Below are 12,768 nucleotides of genomic sequence, written 5' to 3'. Positions count from 1 at the left end.
GAAGTGTTTTAGTTCTTTATCAGTGACGCCTCCCTCTATCTCCTCCCCATTATTAGCAGTGACACAACATTAGAGATAAGCAATGACAATGGCTGGGGTGAAGTCCTGCATCACACGTTGTTTTTCCTTTTCTTTTTTTCATCAGCAGCCTGTGGTCCTCCCCAGAGGATGTTGTTAAACCAAGTCAAACATCCTGTGGCAAAGCTCGGCCTAAACAACCCCGCACGGACGCACGCACACACAAATTGTGTCTCTGTCCCCTTTTTACGACGGTTCACACTTAGCTGGGGTCTGGCCCCTGTGGACAGTTCACAGGGATATGACTGCATCAAATACATATATTGTAAGAGTGGAAAAAAAAACATTTTTGGAAAATCTTTAAAGACAAATTCAATCAAAGCATTTTGATAACAAAAAAAAATTGATTTCATGAAGGTTTTTTTTTTACAAGTGAAAGGGAAAAATATAATTCCACAGTGAATCATACAGAATCAAACTCAATAATATTTTAACCCATATGACACACATTATGATCTAAAGCAGGGGTGTCAAACTCGTTTTAGTTCAAGGGCCAAATACGGAACATTTCGATCACAAGTGGGTCGCAGGTTTGAGCAGGAAAACGAACAATTTCCTAATTAATATGCCAAAGTTTGCACTTCAATAAAGTATGGAAGGCCTTAACAATATTTACGCAATAAGTGATAGATACTTTTTTCCCCCAATTTTTATTTAATTTTGTGGAATAATGTGAGAACATTTTCAGGATTTTGGTTTCAACAATAATTTACAACTTAATTATTTGGTAATTTACACACACGCACACACACTTTGACTCTGACCAAGAATAAAAAGCTCATTTCTTAACAAGTCTTATTTAATCTTACAGTTTTACAAGTTGATGTGCCCCAAACCATCCACCCATAATCTACCTTTTTCTGGCATTCACTGCCAAGAACTGTCAGGAATATCTATATTTGCCTCATGTGCCGATGTCAGTCTAGCACTGCAGCAGGAAACACATTTGACCACTCCTTATTATTTAATCTCCACATAGATGAGCCAGCAAACACTTAGCAAGCGTATTATTAGGGAGTTCAAAATAAGCCCCAATGTTACAGTTTGGAATGTTAATTTCTGATTATAGGTTGTGGGAATGTACAAGGTGTGGCCTTACATGGCACATGCAAATATATTTTATGCCAAGACACCAATTAGATTAAAACAACCAAAACTAAAACATGGCATGTCATGATTTAGCTCACAAAAAAACATAATTTGTTGCTAGATTAATCTTTGTTACATGTACACAAGTTTGAACTAAACACGTTTTTTGACTGAGATGAATGAAATAGAATTGGAAAAATATCACTTTTAATCTGAGGAAAGCTGTGTTGTATGGCACTTTTACCCAACTTTAATCAACACTCTCTCTCAGGATTCCTAGAGTACTACACACTACACACACACACACACACACACACACTGAAATTACACAAACGACAAACCGCACTCACACATCTCCTGTGTGTGTGACAGGAGGAAGCTCTGGTGTAGGCAGGTTAATATCAGGAGCACTTGACAACAATAGCGTGTTATGAGGTGCTTCAGCGGTAATAAGGTCTTTGTTGGGACTTTAGAGCACAGCCACATCGCTACTCATCATGGGAGTCCAGTTGCCAGTCGGCATGGCAACGGGGACTTGGCTAGAGCCAGAAGCAAGACCAGAATCTCAATGCTCGGTGAGAGAAACACACAAAGAATGTTCTAGTGGGTGGAAAAAGTTTACAGATGGCCACAGTGACCGAGGAGAAAAAGGCCAAAGACTAAAATGAATCTAGAACCCGAGAACCCAAAAGAACTGAATCAACACTTTCTTTGATGGAGAGTGTGTGTTATATTCTGAAGAGATAAACTCTGGCATGTATTTAGTATTGAACTTTTCCACTCTATCAATAAACTAAGTTTTACAAGAATTGTTGCAAACCTTTAGAGATGGTAACTTGTAAAGAAACATAAAGTTAGTTAAGCTAAACAGGAGTGAATAGATGATCGACTCAAACAGGAAATTGACTCAGTTCACCCCCTTTTGAGTGTGTGAATGGGCAGATTAGGAGTGGACAGTGCAGTCACTGGAGGTATGCAGCGGTGTCAGAGTTTGATCCTGCAGGTTGATGAGAGTGTTGGGTCAGTGTGGAGCGGTCAGCAGCTGCCGCCTGGCCTAGGTCCCACAGTTCCCAGGCTGGGGGGATTGACAGGCCAGTAATAAAATCAGGCGCCCTGGTTGGGCTGTGTGCGGCCCATTGTTCCCCCAGCAAGGCCCGCGGCTGCTGTTTACTTTCTCCCATATGCATTATTCAACGGCATAGGAGCTCCTGGAGAAAGGGGCCCCATTCAGGGATCCTCTTGCCCTTGTTTTGTTTTGCTAATTTTCAATTAAAATAAACCATCTCTTGCCAGTGCCATGGCTGAGTGAGGAAGGAGAGAGACAGTGTTCCGTGTTCCTGCACTTTGGACCATCTGAGGAGATTAAGCAGAATGTGTAAATGAGACTAAAGTGGGGTGTGTCATTTATTCTGTCAGTGATATGTGTCTCTATAGTAGGATTTAAATTAAGACAATAAAAAGGATTGTTGTTTCAGTTAAGACCATACGCTGGCCTCTGATTTATGTTATTGTCATTGAACATGTCCCCCTCTGTGAGCTTTTTTTTTCTTTTAAATAAAGGGGGATTAGATATGTAAACAAACATATCTTCAGATTTATTTTTCATTGAGCCAACAAGTGCATTTTGATCTGCTGCAGAAAACGTAGCCAGGTTGGAGAAAAAGTGTCAACTAATCACAAAGACAATGACTTTTCAATAATGACTCCCAGAGGTCATTAAATGAAGCCAGTCGGGGCATCTAGGGGCTAATCAATAGGTCCGGTGATGGCTCTTTAGTGGGCTTTTTCACACAGGAGGGGGGGGTACGCCGACTTTACAAAGGGCGGGGACAGATGCGGTGACAGTGGGGAACTAGAGTTAAAGATTCACCCCACATCTGTCACTGAGAGCAGAGTCCCGACTGACCGCCTGCCTGATGCCTGATGCCATGCCTACCTGTGGCTAGGCTTCAGCCTGCTGCTACGGTCTACCATATGCCACTTCTTCAGCCTGGTTTCCCTCTCATATTATTCTCTAAATGTTTTTCTTTCTCCTTGCTAAATCCCCACAAATGACATTTAGATCCCCATGCGCGGTAAGTGACATCTTTGGAAACTACCAGTTGAGAAGAAAATGTGGGAAGCGGTGCCAGTTGGCAGTCTTCCAATAGCCATCACTTGCGCTACCTGTCAAATGTTGATAATTATAACGTTTAGCAGCAACTTGTTCCAGCCTGTTTTGGGTCCAACAGAATCCAACAGTCATTGAACCAAATCATTTGCCACAGTGTGTGTCTGCACCTTCACCGTCAATATCTACAACAGTGGTTGTCAAACTTGGCTCAAGTCCCCCCTTTTGTCTTATTTCTGAATCCAAGTACCCCCTTTGTCCAACTACAACATTTTGCTTAGAAAACAATTTAAAAACAACTATAGAGCACAACGATTGGAATGAACGAGTGATAACACACATTTTAAAGAATCTCAATTTTGTAAATAAGTGGTTCCCAACCTTTTTTGGACCGTGACCTCATTTTCATATCATGAATTTAATGGCGACCCCAAAGATCAGTTGCTCAGATCATGTGATTTTACCCCTTTAAGATAATGGCCTTAAGATACTGCATTTTAGTTTAACTATGTTTATATTTCACAAAGTGAAAGTATATAGAAATACAGTTCTTTGTGATTCTATGTTCTTTTAATCTAATTAGAAAAAAAGTAATTACTAAAAATTTTTCAAAAATCTATTTGAGTTTTTTGAAATTTCACGCAACCCCACATGGGGTCCTGACCCCAAGATTGAAAAACACTGATTTAATGGCTCCTGAATAGATCATTTTTATAATTTCCAGTCATCTCATGCCGAAGATGGGACCAACACTGACAATTTATTTTTGAATTTGCATCTTCTCTCTCTCTCTCTCTCTCAAGTACCCCCTGTAGTGTCATCGCGTACCCCTAGGGGTACATGTACCCCCATTTGAGAAACACATATCTACATGACTGGCTATACAGATTGCTTCTTCAAAGAGGAAAGGAAAAAAAAGGATCTCTGGCAGATCCTTGCTCGCCCGTTGGAGCCCAAAGAGTGTGGATGTGAATGTGGAGGGCCTCTTAGCTTGGATGGACGCAGTATGTTCTCCCGCTGGGTGCAGGTGAGCTCTCAATGCAGCCCTCAGCACCTGCCCTCTTTGTTCCCTTGTTGATGGCTTTATGGCGTGAAGGGGATCCGTCTGTCTGGCTCTCATAAAGCCAGGCAGCGTTAGGCCTAGTAAAAGCCATGCTGCTAACAGGGCATTGTGTGAGGGCCCCAATAGCTCTGAGAGTGACCCCACCAGTGCCTGAGTGAGCATGGCTTTCACACCCACCACAAGTGACGCACAGGTTCCTGCTAGTGGATTTACATGACCACAAACAAATACATTTAAAACATGCACATGTGTGTATAGAAGTTTTACATTCAAATACAGAGCTGAGCTGTATATCACTGGTTTGAATTTAACCTCATGCATCATCCAAGTCCCTTAAAGAGATCCTCCACTGTGTTTACAAATGTGGCCTAAAACCTTTGAAATGTCCTTATTAGAAGATCTATGCCAAACAACACATCATTTTGCACCATATTTGTTTCATTAACTTTTAAAACTGGCACTACTTTACCCTGTGCGCCGCCATGTTGAAATGACATCATTGATGATGTGATTAGCCCCTTTTAGTCCATTGTGTTCTATGGGAGGTGAAGCATTTAGGATCATTTAGCAGCTTTTTCAGCCAAAATGACAACTTGTGCTGCTTTGGGTTGCTCTAACAATCAGTAAAACTTGAAAAAAAAGTCGATGTGAACCTCTTTTGTTTACTGAGAGATGATAAATTCAAACCGTGACAGTTCCCACTCTGCTGTTTCGTAGACGCCAATGAGGAGGGAAAAAGAGCTCCGTGGGCATGGAAATAAAGGCAACCAGGATTCACTGCTGCTCATTAGAACCAGCAGTGAATCCACTGCGGATCCTGGTTGCCTTTATTTACATGCCCACTAGGGTTGTGTCTTGCCTGGCATCTGGCAATACGATTTGTATCCCAATACATAGGTCAGGATACGATACGATATATCTCGATATTAAAGTATAATGCGATTATTGCAATTTTTATATATATATATATATATATATATACAGTATATATATGACTTAAGAAACAACTAATCTGTAAATGTGTACACCTTCGTGAGAACACTATGTACGAAATATATTTTATTGGCATATTTTACACTCTAAACATTGGCTTTAACAAGCCATGTGCCAACAACTTGAAAATAAAAAATAACATCCAATCTGCCTGTGGCTTTTAAACCAACTTTGACTTTAGTGCAACATGACTCTGGACACAGAGGCACGGTTAGCTTAGCACGGCGGCAGTAATACACAAAAAAAAAAGAGAGCAAAGTATCGCAATTTGTAACTCCGATAACGTGGAAATAAGTGCGGGTGGAGCTGCAAACAAAAACGCTACCTTATTAACCATAAGAAACCACCACACCACTGAGTATGCAGCGTTTAAAGTTAGAAATCAAGCTAATGCTAAAGCTAAGCTAACGCGGCAAAGAGCCATTGGGCTGTTGTTGCAAACTTGTATTACTACTAGTGTGGAACTATTCTACAATATTCACTCATCGTGACAGTAAAATAGACCAACCTAAGTCAATCTACTGCAGTAATTCATCACTTAACCAGTAGAAAACGCTGTGAACACCTGATTATGCATGAAAAAAAAAATAAAAATACCGTCATATACCGTGAAACCGTTAGAATTTTGAAAAATACTGTGATATACATTTTTGGTCATACCGCCCAGCCCTAATTACAATTACATCATAATTGTAATGAATTATGTTTACACAATTACAATTCTTATTGACCCCGTTGTGCAATTGTGCATCAAGGACAACAACAAAAGCCATTACTGCAAGTTTGATGATTACCATTATATCATACTTTGGGCCATTTTTGCACCATTTACTCAAGCATTTATTCAAAGTAGTCCCAGCTGTTACTACACTCTGTTGGGTCATTTCAATGTTACACACTAATATTAGGACTGCAAATTAAACAAAGAAAACTGACTAAATCAGGGTGTTCTTCTCTTTTTTTTGCCAATCTTTGAGTGAAAAAAAAATAATCTTTGAAAAGATCAAATTGGATACACCAGCAACTGGTCCAAAGCTCAACTTTACACGTTCTCAAGGGAACCTTCGATAATATCCTCTGAATAAGCAGTTAGAGCAGATTAGTGGATCTTTTTGAACTTTTACACTTGTAGTGATATCAAAGCAGGACCAAGTTGGATTGAATTATTGAGTAAATGGAGCGTTTATGAGCAATTATGAATTTTTGGTGTGTCAAAACTTGTGATTTGAGCTCTGCTGAAAGACTAATTATGTAGTGCGTGTGGTTGTGGCACAAACTTGATTCAGACACAACTATTCATCATTTTAATTAGTACTTCTAAGTAAAGCTTGTATTTATTCACTCTCATACCCATCAAGAGTTGGATGAAAAGTTTTGGCCAAAACTGCATTGGAAAGGCAAGTCTTACGTTAAAACTAAAGTCAAAGTAATAAAGTTGAATCATTTGATAAAAATCAAAGTTTAGTTTACCTGTCTGAGTATTTTCTAGCAGGAATTACAAATTGTTAGAATCTGCTGAGGCCCACACATCGGCCTGACTGTCAAACACGGAGTCTCTAACCAGCCAGATAAAATCAGCTCGACGACTGTTGGGGGGTCAATGATTGCACAGAAATAAGCCTGACATTAATGTTTAATTTATATGATTTTTCTGGATAGGACATCTTACTGATAAGCTCAAGCAAATTAAGTAGCTGAAAAGAGGGTCCTAAGCAGCTTGCTATTTGAAATCAGCTCTTTGCGTGGATGCATCTTAGAAACCAATTACCAGACAAGAAATAGATCATTATTTTTCTTAGAGGATCGGGTTGTGGGGACGTGGGGGAGGGCAAAGGTGATTGCAAAAAAGGAAGGGACGGTTTTTCTAGATTGAGGAGAGAGGGCAACAATAAAGACATAATCATCTATACCCTCAACTTTTTCCTATCCAACTTTCAGATTTTAATTTGCCGTCTGTGAAGTGGTACCTAATTTACTTTCGCCTCATCCCTTGAATGCACCATTGTTGCTGCTGCTGAGATTCGGAGCTTCCTCTCTTAGCTCACCTCGGCGTGAAATTGGTTTAATGAAGCTGAAAGGTATGGGGCTCACACAACACTGTGGATTCCAGTGACACTGCTCCATCCACCCGCCCCCCCCTCTCAGCCCCAACCCAGCACCCAACACACTCGCATTATGGTACAATTTATAACGCACCCACAAAAGATCCTTATCTCACACATTACATCAGTGCTTATTACTGTCCCTTTCAGCGGGCCAGGCCCCCGGCATCTGCCTGGAAGGGGATAGAAAATCTGGCTGGCAATCTTTGTTCCAGAGGTGGACTGGCCATCTAGCATACCGGGCATCGTCCTGGTGGGCCGTCGACCCGAAGTGGGCCACTCTGGTCCGCTACTTCTTTTTTTTTTAGGCCGGGCTCCCGGACTCAAAACACCACTCACTTTCTTCTTCTTCTTCCTCTTCTTGTACTTGTTGTTGTTTACACTAGTTAAAATCACTACTCCTCTGTTATTTGTGAACGGATCGGGCTGAAATTTGGTAGCTATAATCTATGAATGTGTACGCATCGACGCTCAGAACCCGATTTTCAATTTGGACCCCCCAAAAAACAAAAAAAAACAAAGTCGATTTCTCCTTCAGTTGTGAGTCAAATATTACGACGGTTGGTAGTACCAAATCATTGGCACATACCAATAAATAAATGGGGCCCATTACACCGTACGTGTCACTGGGGCACAAGGCCCCATTTTTCAAATGAGGACTCCTCCGTTAGTTCTCGTTAGATTGGAATGCAGTTTGGTATGAATACTCTATGAATTAATATGATGAGACAATTGGAGCCCTTTTTTTTTTAAATAGGGCCCGAGGGTCCACCCCCCATTTCCAGTAATTTCCAAATTTATGGGAACATAGTTGTGTGATATATCGTTTCAAAGGTAATTCTTTGTAGATTACGATTATGCCTTGCACAATTTGATAAGGGGCTCCTTTTTCGGCAATTTCCATTAAAGTCGTTTTCTCATTTATAGGTATTTGTGAATCAAATGTTATGACAGTTGGTGGTACCGAATCATTGACACATACCAATAAATGAATGGGGCCCATTACTCCGTATGTGCCACAGGGGTGCCGTTTTTCAAATGACTACTCCACCGTTAATGCTCGTTGAATCGGGCTGTAATTTGACATATATATTCTATGAGGGGATGTCAACAGCATCTCAGAGACCTTTTTTTACTCGGTAAAACCGAGTCATTTGACTGAATTCTCGGTAACGTGGTACATGCTCTTCAGCATGGATACGTTCCGCGGGCCTGGTCGTAGCTCATCCGTACTTGTTTTTATGAGCGAGTGGAGGCAGTCATGGTAACAGGTGGCAAAAACATGGCAATAAAAAAGTGTGACGTGACTAAAATGGGCCAAAAGTAGTCAAAAGTGGCAAAAAAAAAGGGCAAATAAAGAGGAACCAGGTGGTTTGTAGTGTCAAAGGGTAGCTTGAATGAGCAAAATGTGGCAGAAGGAAACAAATGGTATTTATTTATAGCTTATTTGGATAAAAAGTGGGCTTAAAGTGTTTTTGAAAATGGGACAAAGGAAGTTGAAAAATGGCCAAAGAATATGGGCAAAAAAGGGGTTAAAAAGTTTCCCCTTTTAAGGTTTTCTGGGGGAATAATAATTAAAAATGAAGATAAAAAGCCACATGTTGAGCATCACTGAATTAATAACGGCTTCTATGGTGTCCTCCAATAATGTCGTGGGCTAGTCTGGACAGAAAATGCCAGAGCTGCATTTTTGTCCCAGTCCACTCCTACCCAGTATGGTAATTTGAATCATTTGCCAAAATCAGTTTAAAAGCGGATCAGATTTTCAAAAAAAATTCAAAGACAAAAAATGTACTTTTTTCTCATTAAAGGTTAAAATGTGTTAGCGTGATGTGAGGATATGAAAATAACGAGTACAACTTTTTTCCCACCTCTTCTGATCTGACCCTGTGAAAGGTGTTCTTGTGTTACCGCTACTCCAGGGTGTGGCTTTTAAAGGGGATGGAAAGGAAGTCCTGTGGGATTATTACGTGCAGGTTACATTAATATGATCCTCCTAAGTCATATCACTTACTTCTTCCTGTCCCCTTTTAGGACAATCGGATGGAAATGCATCTGAAACCAAACACTCCAGTTTGTGCTACTGGTTTCTGGAATATGAGGCCCAGTTTGAAGATGGTAGTATGAGAAGAAACTGGGTCAATGCGAGGGTTTGCAAATTTCAAGATATGCAAGCTTTTTCATTTAAGATTTCCCAATGGTGGTTTATTATATTTTAACAATTTTTTGTACACTGAAGAGATCATATGAAAGTTGTGCAGATCAGATCAAATCCGTGTACCCTCCATTCTTTGGTTATTTTGTTTCAAAACCAAATAAAAAAATAGAAAAAACTGATTTTTATTTATGTTTTTATTCATTTAAAACCAGAAACAGGAAAACGGAAAAAACAAACAAGCAGCATTTTTCTGTTTCAAAATTAAATCTGGTTCTGCTTGTGTGATATTTGGATATTTACGGGGGAAACTAGGACGAGAGCTTCATGTTTTAATCTCACCACACAGAGGGACCCACAGACGGACTTTTATTCTGCTGTGTTTGATTAAAAAAATTATCTTGTATCATGTTGTCCACCTCACACTGAGATGTAATTTGTGTCGATGACGTTTCGTTAAAGAGTTATTGATGCTGGAAGTGCGAATCTGTGAACTTTGAACTCTGCCAACTTTACCGAACAGTGTTACAGTCCAAATAGTATCCAGATAAACTGGTGACTGGGCGGACTTTTGCTCCCGGACATAAAATGAAGCACCGCATAAGTAATTAATACATAAATAAATCGAAACAAAAAATGGATGTTACGCAAAACATGCACATATGTGGAACCAGAGGTGGTGTAATGAATCTACTGGTGCTCCTCGTTTATTGAGATCAACTTCCGTGTGTGTTGACGGTTGCCGTTAACAGTATTAATAATGTGTAAAATAAACATTTTACTGCCCATTGTTTTTGCAAAAGTGTCAAATGGTAGAAGTTCTAACATCTATTGTTCCTCACACCAGACTCACAGTCGATAGTCAGTCACCAGTTTATTTGGATACTATTTGGATCGCAACACCATAAAACAAAACATAAATGTGAGGAGATTTTTATGAGCTAAAACATCCACAAACGGCATGACAAGATAAACAGGACCAGAAAACTGCTGAAATATCATCTGAGGAGATCTGGTCCAGGACCTGGGAAACGAGGTGCAGCGGACTTCAGTTCACACTCTAATTTCCCCGTAAAAATGCTGCTTATCTGGTTTTTGTTTTTTCTGTATTTTTGTTTTGGTTTTAAATCAGTAAAACAAATTAACCACACTGTTTATTTGTTATTTTGATTTAGTTTTAAAACAGAATAACCAAAAAACAAAGGGTACACGGATGAGATAAGTCTCTTATAGTATACCTTTTGTGTATTTATCTATTCAAATTAAAAGTTGATCAATTGAATATTGTCTTAAAATGACTGAAATCTACATTAAAATTCAACTTGAAATAAAGCACTATTAACTTTGACATTTGGTATAACAGTTCTGACCAATCACACACATGCATGGAATGTGTTTCTCATTGGGATATTCTGGTGTCAAACCAGTTTCCAGTTACTGGGTTCGCTAATGGTTATTGTCAAAGATAAAATAAAAAAAAATAAGGCTGCTTACTTTGTTCACGTTTCAGCAAAACTCAGGATAGTATTTAATGTTAACATTATTTGCGATCGTACAAAGTTTCAGTTTGATGCTTTTCGCTGAGTTATTAAAAGTAAGTTGGCTTATTTCTTAGAATTTAAGGAATTTATTAAAACTCATAAAAGTAAAAAGTAAGTTTTGGGAAATTCCTTTTATCATTTAGATACCCATATTCACTAAAAGATGGAGCTACTTTTAGTTTCCCTTCCTCTTGCATTTTAATTTTTTAGCTCATATTTAGTTAAATTAGTTCATCCACTCACTGTATCCTGATCTGGGTTCAAAACCTCCAACAAAAAGGTCATATTTCAGCTGTGTATGTTTATTTGTTTGTCTGTCAACAGATTTTGACCAAAGATAGACCTCACGCCATGGAAGATTCCATTAAATTCTGGAGGGGATCCAGATCAGTATGTTGATTATGGATCGGTTTAAAAAACGCTTATCATTGGGGAAATTTTGCAAAATTATATCTCAGTTTGTAACTGACCGATCTTTATTGAATTTGACTCAGTTATGTCATATTTTATTTTTTATTTTTTTTATCAGGAGGAAAAAAAGGTGCTTCCCATACATTTCCATCTACTATATCTTATGAGGATAGAAATATCATCCAAGCCTTTAAAGTGTGAATGACCACTGACCCAGAAAACTGCAAATATCTGAGAATATTTGGCACTTGGTGGAGGTTTGTGTTCTCCGAGTGCTCTTGGTTTCTAGGATTTCCAGCAGCTTTAATGTTAAAGCTTGAATCAATACTGGTTGAGGGTTGGGTTTGGACTTTTCTTATTTCTCTTCCAAAATCGTTGTACGTTTGGACAGTATAGATATGGCAGTAGCTTAGATATCATCTGTGTAAAATGACAGAAAATGAAGGGTGAAAAGGGGGAAGAAAGGAATGAGGAACGAAAAAGGAGCATTTTCACAAACAGTTAAAGTCAAATAGCGGAACACTTGGAGGACAAGGCTAACTAACAATGGCTTCTTTACACTGTAATGACACGGGCATTATGCCGATCTTTGGCAGCTGCGAGTCAAAAAGCACAAACACTTTCACTGCTATAGAGCTCCGGCCAGCACCATGCGCTGCTGTTTGTCGTTCAAAAGGCATTGTGGGTGAGGCCATGAGTGTGTGTACAAAGTGCTGCTACAACTTTCCTATGACTGTGGGATTGTGAAACTCACAAAGGGAAGGCCAAATTATGGACCCGTGATTTTGTGTCAATCTGAAAGAGAGACCATCATCTTTTCTTAGTGAGTAAATGATTCCTGAAACGTTTTCCTGTTACCGGTGATTTCCCAATAGTGCTAAACTGTTGCGTTTAGCTTCTCCTTGAGCTAAAAACCCGATCGCTGGGTAAAGATGGGAAGATTGCCATTGAACAGAACCACAGGAGTGCTATCTTTTACAGGTAATCACTCAATTATCAGTAAACACTGTCACATTGACACAAAGCCACACAGGGGATCACACAAATTGCTGGATTTATTTTCCTTTAACACCCCAGCATGCACTTAAAGACATAACAGGAAAGAAAAAAAAGTCACCAGCCACTCAAAAATTTGTTGTTCAAGTTAAGAATCGCAGTACTTCCTAAAATCAAACGCAAAAAAATCATACAGGTGTCATATAGGTCAGACAACGGCAACGTGCAGC

Source organism: Gouania willdenowi, chromosome 10, assembly GCF_900634775.1.
Source record: "Gouania willdenowi chromosome 10, fGouWil2.1, whole genome shotgun sequence".
Taxonomy (NCBI): domain Eukaryota; kingdom Metazoa; phylum Chordata; class Actinopteri; order Blenniiformes; family Gobiesocidae; genus Gouania; species Gouania willdenowi.
The sequence above is the reverse complement of the archived record's forward strand: the minus strand, read 5'-3'. Positions refer to the sequence as shown.